At 39.6% G+C, this 13,438-nt stretch overlaps 1 long non-coding RNA gene across 1 annotated transcript; it reads right to left on the bottom strand.

Moving 5' to 3' along the window:
• Positions 1-341: 341 nt before the first annotated feature.
• LOC150011561 (uncharacterized) lies at positions 342-13,168 on the bottom strand. The gene is made up of 4 exons (XR_016510662.1): positions 13,038-13,168; positions 11,357-11,450; positions 10,330-10,421; positions 342-487 (listed from the first exon to the last, which is right to left on the bottom strand). It is a non-coding gene; the product is annotated as an uncharacterized LOC150011561 (long non-coding RNA).
• Between the last annotated feature and the right edge of the window lie 270 nt (positions 13,169-13,438).

Below are 13,438 nucleotides of genomic sequence, written 5' to 3'. Positions count from 1 at the left end.
ATTGTGGCCTGCAGAATTCAAATTAAGTGTGAAGGAGGAAAAAACAGGAATGGAATAGCTGGTATAAATCGAGACTAAATCTACTATAAACCTAACGACATATGTAGATTTTCACGTAAAAATTTCATAAGACCTCACTAAACTTAAGGAAAAAATCTGTGAAATATTTTTTCCATTTTAAAGTATTATATATCCATGCAGAGCAAAGAATGTAGTTTAACTGAAAAATTGTCAGCCCAGCAGTTTCCTTTATTTCTAAGTCAGCCTTATTACAAAATTGACAAAGCAAAAAATAACATAAAATCATACCTTTGAGGAATAATTAACAATATCTACCTTGCCCTTGCCAGGTACCTTAGTTGGTGAGAGTTGTCCCAATGTGCCAAGGTTATAGGTTCGATCCCCAGTTAGGGCACATACAAGATCAACCAAGCAGAGTGTAAGCAAGTGGAGCAAGTCAAGGATTCTCTGTCTCTCTCAAACAAAACTACAAAAACAACAAAAAAACAACTTTATTAATATTTATCTTAAAACAATCATGCACAAGTACATACACCTATGAACAGAACTCTATGAAAATGGACCTGTCTTATTATATTTATTATATATACATAAACAGATAGATAGGTTGATAAAGATATATAGTTGGGCATGGCAAACTTGCTATAGGAAAGATGAAGTATTAAGAAATAGAGCATGAAAGGACAAACTGTGCCATATAAAAATTGTTTCAGGGCTTTCAGCCAAGATGGAGGCATAGGAAGACACGCTTTGCCTCTTTGCACAACCATAAGAAAGATCACAACTGATCTCAAAACAAAAAAATGGTAACTGCCAGAAAAACAAACTGTATAAAAATCCGACAACCAAGTATTTAAGGACCTACAACCAAGATTACTCTATCCAGCAAATCTATCATTTGGAATGGAAGGGCAGATAAAGTACCTCCCAGACAAGGTAAAGCTAAAAAAACCCAAAGCAAACAACTAAAACAGGAACAGAATCATAGGCATGGAGATCATATGGAAGGTTATCAGTGGGGAGAAGGAGGAGAACAGGGGAAGAAATACAGGGATTAAGAAACATAATTGGTAGGTAAAAAATAGACAGGGAGATGTTAAGAATAGTAAAGGAAATGGAGAAGCCAAAGAACTTATATGCACAACCCATGCACATGAACTAATGGGGTGGGGGTGGGGTTGCTGAAAGGAAGGAGGATACCAGGTGGAAGGGGGGGCAAACGGAAAAAAAAAAACTGGGACAACTGTAATAGCATAATCAAAGAAATATACTTTAAAAAAAAAATTGTAAGCCCTGGCTGCTATGGCTCAGTGGATTGAGCGTCGGCCTGCGAACCAAGTGTCACTGGTTTGATTCCCAGTCAGGGCACATGACTAGGCTGCACATCAGGTCCCCAATTGGGGGCACGAGTGAGAGGCAACCACACCGTGATGTTTCTCTCCCTCTTTCTCCTTTCCCCTCTAAAAATAAAATAAATGAACAAATAAATAATTTTTTTAAAAAAAGAATAAAAAGAATAGTTTTATATACAAGTAAGACCATTACGTCAAAGAAACTACAACGTTATTAGACTGAAAGTGCTATGAACAGCCAAGATGACAGGCATTAAAAAAAAAAAAGACTGTCTCAGGGCTACACAAAACACAAAGATGCGAATCTAGACAGCATCCAGTAGGCTTCAATAAATGTCTGTTGAATGAATAAATATTATCTGTAATTGCTGAACACCAAATTAAAGAAGTCCCTATTTAAACTTATAGATAGGAAAAAGTCCTACCTCTCCCTGCTTCACATCTATGCCAACCATGATTTCATTTGTATTTCAGTACCCCTAAAATACTTCTTAAAAATATATATATACACACACACATATATATACATACATATATACTTGAGTGTTATGTATATCACATGTGTATAAATATATATATACACACACATATGATATAATACTTTTCTCATAACTAAAAAAAAACAAAAACTCTGTTCTGGGCTTTTTTAAAAATAATTTATTTGTTTGTTTATTTATTTTTAGAAAGAGGAAAGAGAAGGAGAGAAACATCACTGTGTGGTTGCCTCTCACTGGCACCCCCAACTGGGGACCTGACATGCAACCTTGTTATGTGCCCTGACTGGGAATTGAACCAGCGACACTTGGTTCGCAGGCTGACACTCAATCCACTGAGCCACACCAGCCAGGGTTTTGTTCTGGGCATTTTTAATGGAAACTTTTCATTACGGCTTTAAGTTCCATATCTAATGTGTTCCGCTAGCCAAAGTGTACTTGGAGAGTATCTAATAATGTGATTAAACTGAGGAAAGCCAGCATTTTTAATTAAAAAAAAAAAAAAATTAAATTTGTATTGGGAAAAGCTATATAAAGAGGAAAGCCAGATGGCATCTGCCGGGGGGCTTACATACAAGCCCTACTGTTCAGGTGGCCTGTGACTCAGCCTAGAAGAACTTGCAAATGAGTCTTGCCAACGCCAGCAGCTGCATGCAGTTCCTGGTGGCCAGGTCACAGGCTCCTGAGAACAAAGGGGTCCTAAGAGACAGTGTCTCCTTTCCCATAGTGATAACATCTGAAGTGGAACGGACCCTTGTCACTTATTACCTTGCTTTGTAGTTTTTAGATAAAATGTAGTTTAGTATTGTAGTCATAATAGTTTAATGTTTAATCTATCCGCAGAAGCTATGTTGCTCCTTAATCACGTAAGGAATGTATTCTATACACATACATCCTATTGGTTCTATTTTTAGTAACTTCTGTAACCCAATAAAAGGAACAGTTGGACTGCCAGTCTTCGCTGATAGCCTGAGCGAGCTACGGCCCTCCGTTCGTTGCTGATCATTCTGCCTGCTGGTATTGCCTCTGCATCTCCGTTCCACAAACTACTACAACACTATAGATACTTATAAACAAAAAATATCAGCAAAACCACAAACACCAATACTCCTGTGTAAAAGCCATTTTTCAGGAATTCCAGAAGTATTACAATTTATTGAACCTATTCTAGCTCAGTCATAGAAGAAATTAGGTTATCAGTCCCTGAAATAAGCTTTGAAATATGGATTATTCTAAATTTTACATTGTTTATAATAATTATTTATAAATAACTATAAATAATAGCTAACATTTGAGAATTTACTGTATGTTAAGAACTGTGCTGAATGGCCTAAATACATCACATTTAATTGTCACAATGTGAATGAAGTTAAGCAATTTTCCCTAAGCAATAGCACCATGGCTAGCAGGGCTAGAAGTCCTACTATCACAGCTGTCAAGTTGGTTCTCCATACTGTCATACAGTTAAAAAGGAGACAAGACCAAATGTATTCATATACAAGTATTCATATACAATTTATTAAACAGCAAAACCAACATCAGTGTCCCCAGTCTGGGAGGTTGTACTGAGGCAGATAAGAACAGAGGTTGCTGAGGAGCCATTTTATAGCCTACAGCTGTACTCCAAAGAGGAAGGGAGATGGTAAAGTCCTACGCTCAGATGAAACTAGGGAGACACACAAGAAACAACTTTGTGGCTATATCTCACAAGGCTGCATATCAGCATTTGTTCTGGGAGGATTTACAGGGTGTCCTGCCAAGATGTGGGTCAGACTGAGGTTAAATGTGAAGCCTAATGGAAGACAAGGTCATTGGGGCACCATGGTGAAGCTGTTCACCTACAACTCTAAGTCTTTCTGGGGAGTGGGATACAGTACTTTTCCTGACTGATAAATCCAAGTACTGCATGGGGTATTGGCAATCACATATATCCCACCATGACTGGCCAGAACGCAGTCGAGAGCAATGCAACTATCAGTCTGGCTAGAAAGTTTACACTACAGGTAACCATTAAACAACGTAACACACTGGTCAGGGGAACTGACTACTCCCACCGACCCACCACAGTTGAAAATCCAAGTATAACTTTTGACTCCCTCAAAACTTAACTTCCTATAGCCTACTGCTCACTGAAAGCCTTAATAGTTCTGCCTAACTCATTTTGGAGACCTCCCCAGGTACCCACCTCAAGAAAGTACAACCCATTAGAGGGTTGGGGATGTCAAACAGTAAACATCTGACAACTGCCTCGAGTACGGAATTAGTATTTTGCAGGCAAGTAGTCTACATAAGATGCAGTATTCTTTGGGGGTACAAACTTTATTAGGAGTGTAAATATCACTTATTAAGATAGGAATGAGCCAATTTTGTGCCTCCTAAGTAGAAAAAAACAGACCAGTCCCATGAAACAGGCTTAAAGGTCTCTGAAGAAAAGTGATAAAACTGTTAATTCTTGTTAGTTACCCGTCATTATGAACCACATTCCAGTGCTTACTCTGGCTGTCCCAGGTTCTGTTGAGAGGATTGTTAAGAACCTCAATAGAGGCATTTTTTTGGAATAGGTTAATATCAAGACTTTTATAAAACTGAAGGTTGAGATTAATGATACAAGGGGACCCCAAGTACCAGAAGAGACCTACAGGACAGAATTTACTCGTCAACAAGATCAGGTAAGGGATGACAGATCCAGCAATCAGTTAAATTCAGAGCCATAATTATAGCCTAGGAAATACATACAAGAATGGTTCTGCTTTCCCTTAATCAGAAACCACAGGAAATCATGACTAATAAGATGAGGTATTCAGGCCTTCGCCCAAGGACACAATTCCCAAGGACATCCACTCTTAAAGTCAGTAACTGCTGAAAGTTACTAAGTGTCCTTAAATTAAGATCTTCCATTGGCCAGCAGTATGCTGAGGATGGTGGCAAAACCAGGGATAAATTATAGAGTAATGGTTTCTGTTCCCACTACTTGATAGCTATCCACCCCCCCAGGTCTATTATCTTCCTTCTCCAACAGAGGAACTACGCAAGTTCTGCTGGGTAAGAAGGGACAGCAATAACTCAGCTGTGAAACTGACTGATGCCATGCTCCAAGCCACCCTAGCCACAACACACTTTGTCCAGTGACATGACATGGTCATGTGGAAGGAAAATGTAAAAACTGACAGAAATTGTGGCAGTGAATCTTTAGGGCCATAATGAAGCAGTCACCTACCTGAGATGATTTTCTATCACCCAATAAACACTTTTCAACTACTTCAACTAAAACTACATGTGGCAAAAAGCAGAGAGGAGAATCCAACTTTCTGTTAAGCCGGACATTAGAGATTTGTAAATATACAAAACAATGCTATTCTTTTCACTATTTTGGAAAATATTTATATTAACATGTAAGGAGGATTCATTGTATTTCTAAATAAAGTAATTTTTAAAAATTTCTCAGTTTTACTTTCTAATGTCGTAAATGTTATTGTAACCTACATAAATGTGCTTTAGAGTCCTAAAGACCTTTTTTTTTTTTTTTTTTTAAGATTTTATTTATTTAATTTTAGAGAGAAGGGAAGGGAGAGAGGGAGAGAAACATCAACGTGTGGTTGCCTCTTGTGCGCCCCCAACTAAGGACCTGGCCCGCAACCCAGACATGTGCCCTGACTGGGAATCAAAACGGCAACCCTTTGGTTCACAGGCCAGCACCCAATCCACTGAGCCACATCAGCCAGGGCCTGGAGATTTTTTAACATATATGAATTATTCTTGAGATCATGTGTCCCTGTAGTCTGTAGCTGCAGAAAAAGCATGTCCATGCAATCCTCATGGAGGGAGAAGCTGTAAGTATACATCTGACCTCTATGAAATTTGCCTATGCAGTTTTCCCCCATTGGTCCTATATTATGTCCTTTGTTGTCATAAAGTTTCGCAGAGAGACTACAACAATAGAGAAAAAGTTCAAAATCCCAAGTTGGATCTTTGAAAAGATCAAAGAAACTGATAAACCTTTAGTTAGATTGACCAAGGAAAAAACACTCAAATTACTAAACAATAAAATGGGGATAGTACTATCAACCTTGTATTTTAAAAATACTATGAATAATTGTAGGCTAATATGTTTAATAATTTGGATAAAAAAGTCAAACTCCCTGTGATATTATAATTTATATTAAAAAATATATACAGCAAGTCTTCAAATAATATTGTTTTGTTGTAACACTGATAAGGTGCCTTAGAAAATTTAACTCTTGTCTATACCAATTAACCTTTGCTAAAACTGGTTTTATCACAGTCATTTCGCTTAAACTCTATCAATAATGTTCAGTTTGGATTTAGTTTGGATATTTGGCCTTCACCCTCATTTCTGGCACAGATTCCTAAAACTAGTAAAGGTTTCTTTTCATTTAATGAATCATGACTGTTAAAAAACCTCCATAAAACCCCAAAAGGACAGGGTTCAGAGAGCTTCAGGGTTGGTAAACACATGGAAATCTGGGAAGAATGGCATGCTAAGAGAGGTCATGAAAGCCCCTTCCCACATACCTCACTCTTTGCATCTCTTCCACCTGGCTGTTGATTCATAACCTTTGTAATAAACCAGTAATCAAGTCAAGTAAAATGTCTGAGTTCTGTAAGCTGCCCTAGAAAATTAATTGAACCCAGAGAAGGGGGTCTTGAAAACCTTTATAAATCTATAGCTGGTCAGTCAGAGGGAAGTACAGGTAACAACCTGGACTTGCAACTAGCATTGAAGTCCAAGCAGGGGTTCCTGGGAACCTGCAATCTATAGCCAGTGGGTCAGAAGCACAAGTAACAAATAACTGGCATCCAAATGGTAGGGATTTGGTCTTGTGGGACTCTTCCTTTAATCTGTCCAGAGAACTCCTTGTGTTGGTGAGGGTAATTCCCCTCTATACACACATTGGAATTGTGTGCAAAACCACCAAAGGACCTCCAAAAGACGTATCAACAAAAATGACTTAAGAAGACAGAGGAAATCTAAGCAGAACTAGGAAGAGATTGCATTAAGTAACAGAAACTACTCAGAATAGGCCCTGGTGGCATTCTGGTGAATTATATAAAAAAAAATTTTTAATTTAAAACCAATTCTACACACTCTTCTAAAACATAAAATAAGAGAGAATACTTCCCAACTCAATTCTCTGAGGCCATTATTACCATAATTCCAAAACCAGATATCACAATAAAACTACAGACCAATCTGTTATGAGTATACACGCAAAAATCAACAAAATACTAAAACCAAATACGGCAGCAAATAAAAATATTTATATGCCATGACCAAATGGGAATTATGTCAGAAATGCAAGATGGGTTCCACGTTAAAAAGAAAATCAATGTTATGTAACATATCAGTAGAATAAAGAACAAATCACATGATCATCACAGAAGAAGTCAACATCTAATATGACTGAAATTTAATGCATCTTAAAATCCAACACCCTTTCATAATAAAAATACTGAAACTATAAACAGAAGAAAACTTGGTAAGATACATCTAAAATACCCCACAGTTTTCCTCTAAGACAGGAATAAGACAGTATCTTTTATTGCCAAGTCTATTTACACTGCACTAGAGGTTCTAACCATTGCAGCTGGGCAAAAAGAGTAAGTAAAAGACATCCAGACTGGTAATGAAGAAGTAAAAGTACCTCTACTTGCAGAAAACCTCATTTTGTATATAAAAAAATTGTTAAAGAATCCACTAAAAACCTCACAGAGCTAATAAATTAGTTTGGCTCGGTTGTCTAATACAAGCTCAATATACGAAAACCAAATGTATTTCTATAAAACATTTAATCTAGGAAAAAACCCATGTATAGTAACATCAAAAAGAATAAAAACTTTCAGATAAACTTAACAAAGTAAAAATTTCATACTCTGAATACTATATAAAACATTGCTAAAGAAATTAAAGACCTAAATAACTAGGGATAAGCAAACCCACATTCATAGACTGGAGGATTTAATACTGGTATGGTGGCAATACTCTCCAAATTGACCTACAGATTCAGTGCAACCTTTACCCAAATCCCAGGTCTCTGCAGAAAATGAGAACCAGACCCTAAAATTCAATTTGAAAGAGTAGAGTTGGAGGACTCATACTTCCTAATTTCAAAACTAACTAGTACTGTTAAAGAAGAATCAACAGGCTAAATGTTGGTCACTTTTCTCCCAAGATAGCAAACCAAGGCTGGATTAGTTTCAGCCCCTCCTGGGAGAATTTCTTGATTGCAATTAGTGCAATTAGTGATGCAATCTGCAGGGAAAAAGCGCTCTGCTGCCCTTCCCCCAGTCAGGTGACCTTGCCTAAAACAATCCTTCCTTCTCTTTTGTTAATAACTTTCTTGCCCCAACCAGTTTCCTATAAAATCCTTCCATTTTCCTTTTTAATTTTTCAATTATATTGACATGAAGTATTATTATGTTAATTTTCCACAACTTCCTGGAGCACTTCTCTATTTACTAGATGGAATGCTGCCTAATTCATGAATCTTTCAATAAAGTCAATTAGATCTTAAAATTTATTTGGTTTAATTTTCTTTAACACTATAAAACTACAGTAAATAAGACCACGTGGTACTGACACAGGATAGACATTGACCATACAAATGTCTATTAACTAACAAAAGAATAAAAACAAAATGTGGCATATTTACACAATGTATTATTTGGCAATAAAAAGGAATGTACATACATGTGTCAACATGGATGAACCTTAAAAATACTGTGCGTGGTGAGAGAAGACTAACAAAAGACCACATGATAAGTTCAGAATACACAAATCTAGAGACAAATGAGCTTAACAGCTGCCTAGGAATGAATGGGTTGAAGAAGAAGGAGTGACTGCAAAGGAGTATGGAGATTCTTTTTTTTTAAAGTTTTTTTTATTTTCAGAGGAGAGGAAGAGACGGAAAGAAACATCAATGTGTGGTTGACTCTTGTGTGTCCCCAACTGGGGACCTGGTCCGCAACCCAGGCATGTGCCCTGACTGGGAATCAAACCAGCAACCCTCTGGTTCATAGGCCAGCACTCAATCTACTGAGCTGCACCAGCCAGAGCAGAGATTCTTTTTATGGTAGAGAAAATGTTCTAAAACTAACTGGTGATAAAATGGGCTAACTGAATTACATAAATATGATATATGAATTACTGGTATATCTCTGAGTTTTTTAAAAAAACAACCAAAACCAAAATCCAAACAGCATTTTCATATTAGCACAATGGACAAATGACCAAATGAGAGCCATTGAAATTTAAACTTTTGGTAGAGCAAGCAGACAAAAGGCATGATCTGTTCAAGTTGAAGCTGATTGGATATGTTAACAAAAGGACCATGTGATAAGTACGATAAGCCCAGTGACCAAGGCAGCCTCACAGGATCTGATCCTAAATTCCTAACTGCACAGATCATGGTGGGTGGGTAGTACCGCTTTGGGCCTATGACCTGCTTAGTAAAAGGTATATCTTTGCCTTAAGCAAGCCCTGTCCATTGTTCCTGTCACCTTTGAAAAGCCAGAGTAATCTTTTAAAGATCCCTGGGAGGCATAACCACCCTCAAGGGAGCAGATGATCTTGTTGCCTGTAAACCATCCCTATTTACTGTGAATGTTAACATCCAGTACCCACCAATGTATGTATCTCCCCATTTTACTTTTTATCTATTGGTAGTGACTTTCCCCCTTGCTTTCTCCAGCCTCCATAACCTACCACCAGTGTAAAATCCTTCTTTTCCTTCTATTCCAAATACAGAAGTGCAAAATTGCCATTCTCCACAGCGTTTTCTCAATCCCTTGAGATTTTGCTTCCATGCATGTCCCTCAGTTAGGTTCAAATAAACTCTTGTAACATTATTCTACAGGTTTGGATATTCTTTCATCAACATATATATACCTAGAGATACTAGGGCTACCCAATTAAGGGAGGTGTGCCTGAGAATAAAATCAAAGCTGAAGTCAGCAGAGCTCAAAGAAGTGTCTCAGGTCTTCAAAACTTTATTTCAAATTCAGATGCTAGATCAAGCCAAACCCGAAGGTGGAGCTACAAGACCTTTAAATTATGTGATACAATAAATTTTCTTTTGGAGCATAAAAACAGTAATCTGCTTATGATTTTTTTTTTTAATTTTATAAAAAGGTTTGATTTTAGAGAGAGGGAAAGAAAGAATCATCGATGTGAGAGAAACATCGATAGGTTGCCTCCTGCAGCGGTCCCCAACCTTTTTGACACCAGAGACTGGGTTCCAGAAGACAACTGTGACAATTTTTCCCAGGGGAAGACAATTGTGACAATTTTTCCCAGGTGGAGGACAGAAGGTGGAGCACAAGTAGTAATGGGAGATCTATAGTGGAAAACTTAACACAAAGTCAATAAATTTATTTAAAAGTTAAATTAGCAAACTGAATTTTGTATAATACATGACAGCAGCTAAAATTTATTGAGCACTTACCATGTGCCAGGAGCTGTTCCAAATGTGCTGTATTATAACAACAATCCTATGAGGTAGGTACTACTGTTATCCCCATTTTCCAGATCAGGTAACTGAGACAGAGAAGTTAAATTATTTTCACAAGGTTGTACAGATAGTAAATGGTATAGCCAAAATCTGACGCTCAGTAGTCTGACTGCAAGCACCATGGTCTTATTCATTACACAAGGTTTTCTAAATTTGGTTTTTACAAGATGGAAGAAGCCCTGAAGAGTATCTCTTTGGCTTTATAGGTTGTTCTCTCATGAAATGGGTCTTCCAGAGTTGTGCTCTGTGCTGTCTTCCCCCAACACCACGTGCCAGAAATAATAAATAAAAACAATCAAAAAGAAACAGAGCCCTGGCTGGTGTGGCTCAGTGGATTGAGTGCTGTCTTGCCAACCAAAGGGCTGTAGGTTCAATTCCCAATCAGGACACATGCCTGGGTTGCGGACAGGACTGCCAGTTGGGGGTGTGTGAGAGGCAACTGATAAGTGTAGCTCTCACACTTTGATGTTCCTCTCCCACGTTTTCTTTCCACCCTTTCCCTCTCTAAAGCAAGTAAATAAAATCTTAAATTTAAAAAAAGTTTGATTCCCAGTCAGGGCACACGAATAGGTTGTACATCAGGTCCCCAGTTGGGGGCGCAAGCGAGAGGCAACCACAGTGATGTTTCTCTCCCTCTCCCTCTCCTTTCCCTTCTCTCTAAAAATAAATAAATAAATAAACTAAACAAATAAATAAATTTTTTAAGCGCGTAGAGAATAATTTTAGCTGGACTTCTGCCTTAGTAATTTGTACCAGTCACCTTAGCATAAAAAAATCTCTTCCATAACTTGCAAAGATGAATACTCCATGCTACTAAGCCAACCATATTATTTCTAAGTTTTGTCATGAAACCCATATTGTCCGATAGTTCAATTTTTAGCCAATGCTGATTCATTTAATTAGTAATTTTGTTCCATGACAGATATATTAGGGTAGGCTACTTAAGAGGTGGCATACTTACCTTTATATTAGGTGTTATCCCTTCATTATCATATATATTCCAAATTTTGCCCCAAACATGTCAGTGTCCCTCTACAACATTTACTTCTTTGGTCCTGGAATATCAAGAAATTATATAATTAATAATTACTTATATAAAATTTATTTATCATTTACTTATATTAAATTTCTAATAGAAGTGTAGGTTAATCTGTGCTAGAGCTTGAACTAGAGTGGAAAATTTTTGCAAAACCCCATGGTGACAGTTGCCCAAAACAAGTCATGTATCGGCTAAGCGCGTAGGTAGCACCTGTAGAATAACTACCCCACCCCTGCTCACAATGGATGTTTTGCTCTGTAGTTTTGTTATTCACGTTGCCCACAGTTATAACGGTTGTATTCCTAACCCCTAGCTGGCAACCCAGGGTTTATGCTATATAAGCAGCTTTGTACTGAGGCTCAGGGCTACTCACTTGAATCCCTGTGAGGAGTGAGAGTGGGCAGTCGCGGGCCGGCTAATAAAGGCTCTTTAAATTCTGACTCGGTTGTCTCTGATCGTTTGGTTCTCGCACTTGGCCCATAACAATCTGTTTACTTGATATGACACTGCTGTGCAAAGCTGTTACTTCAAGTTGCACGAAAACCATACTAAGTTTCCTGAATTCTGAAGTGTGCCAATAAACAAAACAAAAACTAGGTCTTGCCTAAAATGCCATTCACTTTTCAAGTTAGAATTCTAATCCATGTGCCCTTCTCCAGGTCCACTACCGTCGTTGCATTCCCAAACACAAGTCCGTTACCCTAGCAATTTGCTTTAACAGATTAGCAAGAGAAACCAGCTGTACAGGGGTCGGGGGGAGTAAAACCTTAATGGGTGCATGTTAATACTGAATAAAACTTAAATGATTTACAGAGCTAACATATTAAGTTCTGCGACCCGCCCAATTAAAATGCACCCCAGGCTCATACATCACCTGCTCTTCTCTTTTACCTTTAAGACATACACTGGAAATATTACAAATAAATTGCTTTCACTGAAACTATTCCCCGAAAGCTTGACGGCGAACTCAGGACCCTAAAGACGTGTGCGGAGGGAATCCGCGTCCCTCAAGAACACCTAAAACCGGGATGACTTCTGTGCATTTAAAAATGCCTCTAGGACGAAACCATCTTCGGCACAGAAGCGTTCGCAGGCCACTTGGAGATGCAAGCGGAGCATTTGTTTCGGGAGGAACACATGAAAATGGGAGTGGGGAGGGAGTGAACGCTCACTAAATAGTAAATGCAAAACAAAGATTTTTTTTCCGCGCCAGCGACAGAAAATAATTAAAAACAGAAGCTACTCTTACACCACGCCATCTAACCAACCGCTCTCTAATTGAACAAAATGCGTACACGCAGACGCCACCCGCGACCTCCACGGTGAGGGCTGAGGCAATTTAAGGTAAACACCCGGCGAGGTGGCGCCCTCCGGCTCCGGCTGGCGGTACTCCGCAGGCCAGAGCCGTTCCGGGACCGCGAGCAACGCAGCGGTGGGACAGGCCACCCGGGCTCGGGGCGGCGGCCCGCGGGGAGCGCAAGCCCGAGGGAATCTCAAGGCCGGGAACCGCCCCGGCACCCGCAGCCCGCGCGACTCCGTTACTGCCTCAGAACAAAAGCGCTCGGCGGGCGGGCGCGCGCCCTTCCCCCCTCCCCTTGGGTACCTGGGCTCCCGGTGCTGACTGCCAGAGACCCGAGAACGCGAGCGAGAGGGCAGCCGGGTACTGGGTCCCACACTTACGACCACGGAACCCAGCAGGGGTAAGAGGAGGACAAGCCAGCCTCCCCGGTCCCAGAGTTTAAGTCAACTCCGACCCGCCTTCAGGGGCGGGCCCAGCAGCAAGTCCCGGGCTCCGGGAACAGCTGGGCCCCGCCCCAACGGCGGCCGGCGCCACCGCGGTCCTAGTGCCACCCGGATAAGCCACCGCCGCGACCAGCCCCGCCCTCCAGCGGATCGTGCCGCTGTTTGCGAAATTAATGCACGTACCAAACGGAGGAAACTTCTCCAGCAGTCGTTCATTTCTTTTAATTTGCATCAGAATCGCCCCTGATGGCTTGTTAAAAA

The sequence above is a fragment of the Furipterus horrens genome, unplaced genomic scaffold (assembly GCF_987537825.1).
Source record: "Furipterus horrens unplaced genomic scaffold, mFurHor1.1.pri manual_scaffold_4, whole genome shotgun sequence".
Taxonomy (NCBI): domain Eukaryota; kingdom Metazoa; phylum Chordata; class Mammalia; order Chiroptera; family Furipteridae; genus Furipterus; species Furipterus horrens.
Note: the sequence above shows the minus strand (reverse complement) of the source record. Positions and strands in the feature narration are given on the sequence as shown.